Genomic DNA, 10,777 nt, shown 5'->3' on the forward strand with positions numbered 1-10,777 from the left:
TCAGAGCCTAGCTACGGCGTAGATACGTACGTACGAACGTTCGGGACCGGCCGGGGCGTAGTCTAGCTAGCTAGCTTGTTGTCGATCTAGAATGGGAATGCATGCATGGCCTCCGTCGACAGACGCGTGGTGCCTGTCACGCATGAGTAAATCGGAGATATACTGTATATATGCATGCATGGGCGCAGGATTTTCGTCGCCATTCTCGGCCCATGGGTGGATCGATTATTGCGTGGACAGGCGTACGTACGACAGTATCGGGCCTTCCCTTCATGCATGCAATGCAGCAGGCGCGCGTGAAGTCCGTCGGTGGGAGGATATGTGGATGGACGGATGTTGTCAGCCGGCCGGCCGGACTCGTGGACGACACTTGACACATACCGCTGCATGCGCTCTTACTTATCGTCTGCACAACGCCAAGATAAATGTGGTACTAGCACACTACTCGATCCATGCTACATGCGCGTACAGACAAGCAGAAGAAGACGTGTATATATGTATGTAGTAGGTGCAGTACATGCATGTGTGTGTGTGTGTGTGTGACAGGTTTCTGGATCTGCCAATTCTCGTCACATCTCACATGTGCACACTAGCTAAGCTAAGCTAAGCTAGCTAGCTAGCAACCCATGCTCGATCGCCGTATGCTGCTAAAACACGTACGCACGCCTCTGCTAAAACACGGAGTAACTGCTAAAACACAGCAGTATTTCGGAAGGAAAGAAAGGAATACTGACTACGTACCTAAGAGGGCCTTTTCTCTAAGAGAAAATACCGACTACGTACTAGTTGTAGTACAGTGTTAAGTGTAGTATACTATAGCAATCATCACATGGAGTCAGTGAACACACCGCGGAGATCCACCTACCAGGCACGAGGAGGAGCAGAGATCGACGAGGCATGAAGCAGGCAGCAGGCAGGAAGGCACACATCCGCCTACCAAATTCTTCCAAAATCACGCGAGCTTGGCACCAACAGGTTATTTTTCTCCTCGAGTCCTTGCGACGATGGGCGGCTTGTCGTGCAGGTGCAGCCTAGTGGTGGGCACGGCACGGCAGCGCGCGCTTCGTTGTCGTGTCTCCATGCGCCTGCGTGCATGTGCCGCATGCCCAGCACAGCAACGGATCAACCGCCAATCAGACACCCTGTTTGTGAGCAAATCCGCACTTTTGTAGAGTAATAATTATGATTACTCCTACATCTCCACTGTCATGGCCATGTGTGTTGCAGCCTAGCTGCAGAATGCTCCTCATCTGGACTCGTTCTGGGGCCTGGTAAATTAGTTTAAGCCGGCCAAGGCTGCAAGGCTGCGACCTGCATGCCTACTTGAGGAAAAATGACAGGCTAATCATGGCCCTGACCTGGGCCGATTAACTATGCAAATGCAGATTATGCGGCTAGGTAGCTGCTTTAACTTGTACGCAGAGTACTCAAGAAGATCTCTGGACCACGTGTAGTGTGAGTCAGTCGGGGAGTAAAATGGTGAATCAGCCTTGCGTTTATTCATTGGGAGTAAAATGCAGAGCGTGTGTAGCATTGTATTGTAGGAGTACTACGTACGTATACCACGACGGACGGACGAAGATAGCACATCAACACACAAGATAAACATATAAATAAGCTCAAAGAAGAATAGGAAAAGTTGGATGGGTCGCTGGGAGCAGCTCCGAGACCTGGCGGCAACAGCACGGGCCGTAACAGTGGCAGATGAGCAGCCGGACCCAGCAAAAAGCAGGGCCGGCTTTCGCCAGGTTATGATTGCTCATTCAGGCGTAGGAGGGCGGAGCCCAAAAGACAAGTCAAGTGCAGTGCAGGGAAACACACCAAGGGATGGAGGGGTTAAACTTAAAGGTCGCCTGATGATGGTACTACCAGTGCGGATTCAGGGCAGGGCAGGGCAGGGGTGCTACTGCTACTGACAGACAGGAAAAGTGGATTTCTGTTGGATCTGGGACTGAGAGAGAGGGAGGGAGAGAGATGCACCCACCGTGCTGGCATTATTGATTGTCCGTCTCCTGATTATTCTCCTCCTCCTGCTTCTACGAGGGATGTGGATCGGATCAGAGGATCAGTAGCGCCGCGCATGTGCGTGTCGTGAAGGAAATGAATCTCTTCGCGCTGTAAAGACGATCGAATCGCGGGGCGCAGTGGTAGTTATAGTGTCGTTTGCTGAGTTGGTTTTCCTGATCCGTATGTAGAGATTGCCCCATGAGAGCAAGTTCAATGCCGCGACCTATTCGTCCGTGCGCGTTTGTTTGGGTGGTGGTGAACAGAAAAATCGACGCAACGCGCCCATCTAAATGAACACGCGTCCGCTTTTCGTCCATCTGCCGACCCATTCCCAGCTCATTTTCTTGCCTCATTTGCGTCCGCACGGACATGAGACGGACGTGCGGCGCCCGCCTACTCCTTCCCCAGGCCTGCTAGTCGGTGGCACATTTGCCATCCTCTCCCACCCCCCATATCGACAACAAACCCTCGCCTGCCTCTACCGCATCATCGTCGCCGCCCATTTGCCGGTGCCGACACACCACCCCCCAACGTCGCCACTACCGTCTTGCCGCCGGGCCACCAAAGCTTCCCACCCCGACCTCCCGACGCCGCCGTCGCAAGCAGCAAGCCGCCTCGCCGCCCCGGCCAACTCCTTCGTCCTGACACCGGCACGCTCGTCGGACGTCTCCAGGCCATCCACCTGGTCCGAGGGAGGTGCGCGTCTCTTCGCCGGCCAGATCCTTCGTCGACACCCGCAAGCTGTTCGACGGTTTTCCAAGGTATAAAATGGACTCCACTGACGAGTTCTTTTTCCATAATTTCCTTTGCGACTCCGACGATTCCTCGTCCGATCATAAGGATGAGTTCTTGGCTGCCGTGTTGGTCCATCACCACCTTAATAACCAGTGGTCGGTGTTCCATGGCTCGATCCCGCGACACCTTCCGGCGTTGAATCGCACCCGAGAGAGCGACCATTTCTTTCTTTGGAAGGACTACTTTGACACAACCAACCCGCTGTTCAAACATCAGAAATTCTGGCGGCGTTTTCGTATGGGTAGGCATGTTTTCAACCGTATTAGAAAGGGAGTGGTCGGATATGATAACTATTTCGAGTGCAAAGAGGACACCCTTGGAAAGATTGGCTTCTCATCTTATCAGAAATTCACTGCAGCCATCCGAATGATTGCATACGGAGTGCCCGGTGATCTCATTGATGAGTGCGTCCGTATGAGCGAGTCCACATTCCTAGACTCCATGTACAAGTTCTGCAAGACTGTGATTGTTGTATTCGGCCCTGAGAACTTGAGAGAGCCGACTCCTCAAGATACAGCTATAGGAGGTGATGCCTGCTTGTGTGATCATGCACAATATGATCGTAGAAGATGAGCGCCCGGAAAGTATCTAAGATCAAGGGTTTCCGTTTTAAGGTGAGAATGTTGTGCCTGAGCATGGAGGAGCGGCAACGTTTGAACAGTTCACCCAATTTCATCATGAAATGCGTGATTAAAAAAACTCACATGCAGCTGCAAAATAATTTAGTTAATCATATGTGGGCTCATGTTGGCAACCAATAGATATCTTCTTTTCACATGTATTTGAGACAATTTATTTTTTATTCGGCTCGTAAAACTATGCTTAATTTAGTTGGTTTTGTAACTATGCTTTATTTGGTTCTGAACTATGCTATGTTTTATATGTTTGCTTGTGAAATAATGCAAAATGTGTACATATTTGTTGAAAAAGGACGGCCAACCAGCCACGTCGGCAAATATGGGTCGGCGCATTGGACACAATGCCGATCCAAATCAAAAAGAAAACGGACGCCGGATAGACGGCGGACCGAAACAAACAAAAAAAGACAAAAATGCCGTTCATTTGAGCCGGCGCGTTGGAGCTGCTCTGACCATCGCAGCCAGATGAAGACATGGTTCTTAGGGTGTGTTTGGATTGCTACCAACTCTGACCATTTCAAAAAATTGGCTAGCCCATACAATTTGGCAGCCGTTTGGACTACTACCAAAATATTGGCGCGCCTAGCTCGCCCGCGGCACGCCCATGTAAATCTTGCCAACTCGCTGGCGAGCTGCGGGCGCAGAAAAGCTTCGCCAAAAGATTGGCACGGCGACTCTCTCCCCTAATCCTCCGTGGGCCCAATATAATATTCCTTTTCTATTCGCATGCAGTGCATGCAGACGCTCGTTTTGATTATTTTACCTGTAACTAATCGGGTTTCCTCGCAACGATTAGCAACTGCCCATTGTTATTCCGTCTCTTGATTATTCTCCTCCTCCTCCTTCTACGAGGGATGGGGATCGGATCGGAAGATCGGTAGCGCCGCGCATGTGCGTGTCGTGAACGAAATGAATCTTTTCGCGCTGTAAAGACGATCGAGCGGGCGGGCGGGCGGGCGGCAGCGTGCCGTCCGATCGAGCAGTGCAGTGGTAGTATATATATTACTGTTGTTTGCTTGCTGGGTTACTTCCTCTACGTTGCCGTAGTAGCTGCGTCTGTGTACAACATGTAGAGACTGCGTCGACCAGAGACATGGTGCTTAGTATATATATTCGCACCCGGCCGGCCAGTGGCCACCGCCGGCACGGGTGCAAGCGAGCTGGCACATGGCAGCAACATGCCTAGCCGTATATACGCCTTCCGTTTCAAAATAGATGACTCAACTTTGTATTAACTCTAGTACAAAGTTGAGTCATCTAGTACAAAATTGAGTCGTCTATTTTGAAACGGATGGGAGTATGAGGATGCTTGAATACGTTTTAGTCTCATGACTAAAAATAGTGGATTAAAACTTGCTAGCCTTATCTTGCTTGGATCCAAATACTAAAAAGACTAAAATTATCCTCCAAACCATCCAATTCAGAACTCGCCTGTGTTAAGGAGAGGAGTTAAATGAGGAGAAAAAAGACTAATCCACATTTTAATAGGGGTATCCCTGACTAAAAAAATTTAGTCTCAAGATTAATTTTAGCCCCTCTTTAGTCAGGTCTGTTGGGAATTTTGGCCTTTTAAAAAGACTATTTTTAGTCAAGCTAAAATAAGTCTCTTGAATCCAAGCACTCTCTATATCTTTTGTTATGCATTTACTACTTGTTGACTTGATTTTGCATTGCAAGGTGGTGAATTGGTCTAGTTCAGTTTATTACGAATGCGCGGTTTCTGCACGTCGTGCATGCATGCAACCAAGGCAAACTAAAATTCCAGCGGGAACAAGACTAAACAATCGATTTAATTATGCGCTCGTACGAAGCTGTAACGTTCGGCCCGCAGCCTACTACGTTAAAACTACCACGGAATGAGGAGAGTATAATCAGGGCATGTCCATGGATCGATCTCCAAGCATGAAGCATGCGTGTGGCCATGTGACGGCGGAATATTAGCAGAGTGGTACTACGTAGGTTAATCCACGGGAGAGAGACGGATCACGGATGGCGAGATGTGTGTCACGTAGCTAGCACGTACTACATGGTTGCTCCGAGGCGATCTCGAAGATGATTGGATGGGATGCGTATGCCTCCCTGGCTTCCGGGGACAAGACAACGGAGCAGGCACGCGCATGCGACGCGAGCGAGGAGAGGACAAACCGATAGGAGCCATATGCACATCGGTCGCTAGCTTGCGGTCGAAGCTACCAAGCATGTGATGGAAGGAGCTAGCCCAGATCCACCCCTCCAGCGCTCCGTAATTTTCCACTCTCGTTAATTTGTAAGGGGCGTGCTACGCATCGCTCGGCGAATGTACGATCCCTCTTTGCAACAAGGGTATTGTTTCGAAAATAACGGTGACTATTGCAACAAGAGATTGTTTCAGAAACACGTCTGACTATCGCAACAAGAGCTTTATTTCAGAAACACATATAACGATTGTAACGAAAGCTTTGTTTCACAAACATTGGTGGTGCAAAGCATCTCCCCTGTGATACCTCTTTGCAACAAAACCATTTTTTCAAAAAAAAAAATTGACTATTGCAGCTAAAACCATTGTTTCAGAAACATCGATAACGTTGCAACGATGGTGCTTAACCTCCCAAATGCCTCGTCGTGACTGGCAACAGCCGACAGCCCGCCGCCCCGATTGTAAATGCGCCGCGCGGGGCTGGGACAGATCCAACAGGGAGGGCACCCCTGACACCGACAACGTCGATGATGAGGCCGTGCGCTGCACCGCGCGTCACTGGAGCAACAACCGGGTCGCGCGGATCTCAGGCACTGTCGCCAACGTCGGGTTGTGGCGTAGGAGAGATGTGAGTGGCGGGGCGGCCGGCAGCGCGGTGTGGGAGGCGGCGGCGGCCGGCTGCCAATGCCCCATCCAATCTGTAGCAGGAGATGCGAGAGAAAGAGAGATTAGAGTCGTGGGGGAGAAGACGATGCAGTTGGGCCTTGTTATAGAAAACGGGGGATGGTGGAGATGTTCGTGTGGCCCACATAGACACGTGTTGCAGCAAAGACGACGGACGCAATGTCTCTTTTCAACCGGTTGATGCTGAGCGATTCCCAATTTGTAAACATAACATAAAGAGTACATTCTTTAACTGAAAGTGTAAATTGTTCTTAAAAGGGCATATAAAGAGTAAATTCAGAATGAAACAGCGTTCAACCCAAAACATAGGCCTCATACAAAGGACACAACAATCCTAAGATTGCAGCCCAGCCCCTTTTTAAAACATAAAAGACCTTATTCGTTTACAATGGAGTGAGAAATAAAGTCAGGGATGACATATTCCTAGAACATAGACATATTTTCTCTAAAAGAACCTTGTGCTAACTCAGCCCGTATATTCATGATGAGGGAGAGAAAGTACGAAACTGCTTTGCGCACGACGCGTGCGTGGCCGATTCATGCACGATTCAAAATCAGACGGTGTCCTGCAGTTTATTCCCACAAACCAACGGCTTGATTAACTACATCGTCCACAAATCGTGCACATGTGTCGTGTGTACAGCATCGTTGGAGAAAGTACTCGGTCCAGGGAGCGGCTCGCCTGCTGGGTGCAGGTTTTCGAAGGGCCCAGTCACCACGGCATGTGTGCCGACGTCAACTTGCTTTGGTGTGTGTGTGCGCGCACGCGCGCATGTGTGTGTATTTAATTATGTTCTTATTCACATTTTTGTTTTCCATTTTTTATCTTTTGTTTGTGTTTACATAATTCTAATGCATATTAAAATACTTTACATAAAATTTAAAAATGTTTATTTTGCATTTGAAGAACGTTAAACGTGTATAGAAAAATGTTTTTGATGTATATATGAAAATTTACAGTGTCAATAAAAAATTTGAAATTGTTAATCGTGTGTATGAGAAATGTTAATCATGTGTATGAAAATGTTTATACACTGTAAAAACAATGTTCGTGTAATTCAAAAAAATGTCTCTGTAAATTAAAAGAACATGTGCATTGCATTTAGAAAAAAATTCACAATTTTCAAAAATGTGTTCAAGACATCAAAAAAAATGTTTGTACAATGTTAGTCTTGAAAAATGTTAAACATGTATAGAAAAATGTCCCTCACGTATACACAAATGTAATGGAAAAACTAAAATAGTGTTAATCATGTATACAGAAAATTTTAGTCATATGTATGGAAAATGCGACACATATGTACGCAAATATTAATCATATGTACGGAAAATGTGACAAATATAAATGTCGCACATTTCAATAGAAATGTACGTGACATTTTACAAAATTGTATATACAAACTAAAAAAATGTTTGTGTAATTCAATAGAAATGTTTCAAACATTCAAAATATGTATGACACATTCAAAAATATCTTCACAAGTTTAAAAAAATGTGTTCATGGCATTTTCAAAAAATGCTTTACAATGTACAAAAAATGTTTACATAGTGCAAAAAAATTACCATTCAAAAAATATTTCATCATGTATTTGAAAACAATAGTTAAAACGTGTTTGAAAAAAATCAAACATGTTTCTGTAAAAAAATATTTGAAAAAAATGCGAAACAGGTATAAAACAAATGTTTTAAATATATAAAAACATGTATGATCAAAAGTATACACATATTTGAAAAACAAAACCAATGAAAAACCAACAAAAAAACAAAAACAAAATGAAGAAACCAGAGAAAACCTAGAAAAAACAAAGAAAACTGGAGTATAACGAAGGAAAAAAGTAAAAAAAAAAGAAAATCAATTGAATAAAAAAAAGTAAACCAAAGCATAAAAGGAAGAAGAAAAAGAAAAACAGCAATTCGGTGAAAAGAACAAACTACTGAACGAAAAGCAAAAGAAAACAAAGAAAAAAAGAAAAAACAGAGCAAGCAAATTGTATTGCGGTCGCTACGAGGGAGAACTAAGTGAACCTACACACTCAATACCAAGCAGAAAAGTGGGTCAGGCCACTATTGTCGCCCGTAGGCAATTCCTATTAGGAATTTGTACGGGCGACATATAGCCCTGGCGCTGGGTCCAGGCAGCTCCGCCCTCTACTAAAAGAGAGGCGGCTCTGCCCATCATGGCAAAAAGTTTTTCATTCACGAAAACATCCAACGGGAATTAAACAAAAAGGGGACTTCTCAGTCGACTGAAAATTAACTAATGCTTAGTCCTTTTTTACAATTTTATTTATGCACGTAAAATATTTTAAGAAGCGTATGTCCAAAACCTGATTTACTATCGAAGAGGTCGTGTCGCGTTAGAAGAAGCAGATGGGAGGAAGGAAGCACTTAATCACCCACGTGATGGGTGGAACCTCCATGAGCACATCCTCATAGTCGACACAGACACGGAATTAGCCTAATTTGGAACTTCTCTGACAGGACTGGTCATGGTATGAAGGCATCCGCCGCACTGAATGATACGACATAGTGGAGGTATGTTGTACCTTTAAGGTATCTTAGCTACGCTTCTTCCATACCTTGTGTTAAAGAGGGGTAATGGGTGGGGACTATAGCCCCCCCCCCCTAACACACACACACACACACACACACACACTCTTACACTTTTCGTTAGTTCATTGAGGCCATGACCTAACTCTCACATGTGAGTTTTTACATGACACACTCGCTATGCATTTCTGGTTTGCATCAACTACTCCTGAAAACTGGTGCCCTAGCACGAGGCGACCGAACGACGCCAACACACTAGGCCTCCTCCTCGTCATCCTTGTCGGCAGCGGCTTCCGGACGGTGGTGGCTAGGTTTCTAGGGTCGTGTCCCACTTCTCTCCCGCCCTCCCTCCATCACCATCAGGACTCCCGGGTCCGGAGCCAGGCAACAGGTGCTTGCTGCGCATGTCCCTGGCTGAGGCGCCTGCTCCCTTGCAGGACGACGACACATTGCAGATGGAACTCGTGCTTCGGTTTCCTCTGGTGCCCCATCTCCAGGAATCGAAGGCTTTGATGTTGCAGTGCGTTTTCTGCAGTCCTCCGGCGTACGACGGTTGCTTGGCAAGTGGGCTGTCCTGACACAGGCTAGGTTGTCGCCCATCGCCCGCCTTGTGCTGATCAAGGTCAGATGTGCGTCGGCTTTGTTGTTGTGTAATTACCACCAAAAAGTTTTCATGAGGATTCTTTTCTTTAGATTCGGTGGTTGACTTCGACGGTGAGATGCAAATTATGGAAGATGGCTTGACACGGAGGGATGGTTGTGCAGCGATTGCGACCACATCGCATGTAGCTGCTGGATCGCAAAAAAGTGGTGACGACAATACATGAGTGATGCCGATGGTGGTGCCACTCGAGCTCCGGGGTGAAAGCCTAGGTCTAACCCAAGGTGGTTATGAAGGAAATATGCCCTAGAGGCAATAATAAAGTTATTATTTATTTCCTTATATCATGATAAATGTTTATTATTCATGCTAGAATTGTATTAACCGGAAACATAATACATGTGTGAATACATAGACAAACAGAGTGTCACTAGTATGCCTCTACTTGACTAGCTCGTTAATCAAAGATGGTTATGTTTCCTAACCATGGACAAAGAGTTGTTATTTGATTAACGGGATCACATCATTAGGTGAATGATATGATTGACATGACCCATTCCATTAGCTTAGCACCCGATCGTTTAGTATGTTGCTATTGCTTTCATCATGACTTATACATGTTCCTATGACTATGAGATTATGCAACTCCCGTTTGCCGGAGGAACACTTTGTGTGCTACCAAACGTCACAACGTAACTGGGTGATTATAAAGGTGCTCTACAGGTGTCTCCAAAGGTACATGTTGGGTTGGCGTATTTCGAGATTAGGATTTGTCACTCCGATTGTCGGAGAGGTATCTCTGGGCCCTCTCGGTAATGCACATCACATAAGCCTTGCAAGCATTGCAACTAATGAGTTAGTTGTGAGATGATGTATTACGGAACGAGTAAAGAGACTTGCCGGTAACAAGATTGAACTAGGTATTGAGATACCGACGATCGAATCTTGGGCAAGTAACATACCGATGACAAAGGGAACAACGTATGTTGTTATGCGGTCTGGCCGATAAAGATCTTCGTAGAATATGTAGGAACCAATATGAGCATCCAGGTTCCGCTATTGGTTATTGACCGGAGACGTGTCTCGGTCATGTCTACATTGTTCTCGAACCGTAGGGTCCGCACGCTTAACATTATGATGACAGTTTCATTATGAGTTTATGTATTTTGATGTACCGAAGGTTGTTCGGAGTCTCGGATGTGATCATGGACATGACGAGGAGTCTCGAAATGGTCGAGACATAAAGATCGATATATTTGAAGCCTATATTTGGATATCGGAATCGTTCCGGGTGAAATTAGGATTTTACCGGAGTACCGGGGGGTT

The sequence above is a fragment of the Triticum dicoccoides genome, chromosome 2A, assembly GCF_002162155.2.
Source record: "Triticum dicoccoides isolate Atlit2015 ecotype Zavitan chromosome 2A, WEW_v2.0, whole genome shotgun sequence".
Taxonomy (NCBI): domain Eukaryota; kingdom Viridiplantae; phylum Streptophyta; class Magnoliopsida; order Poales; family Poaceae; genus Triticum; species Triticum dicoccoides.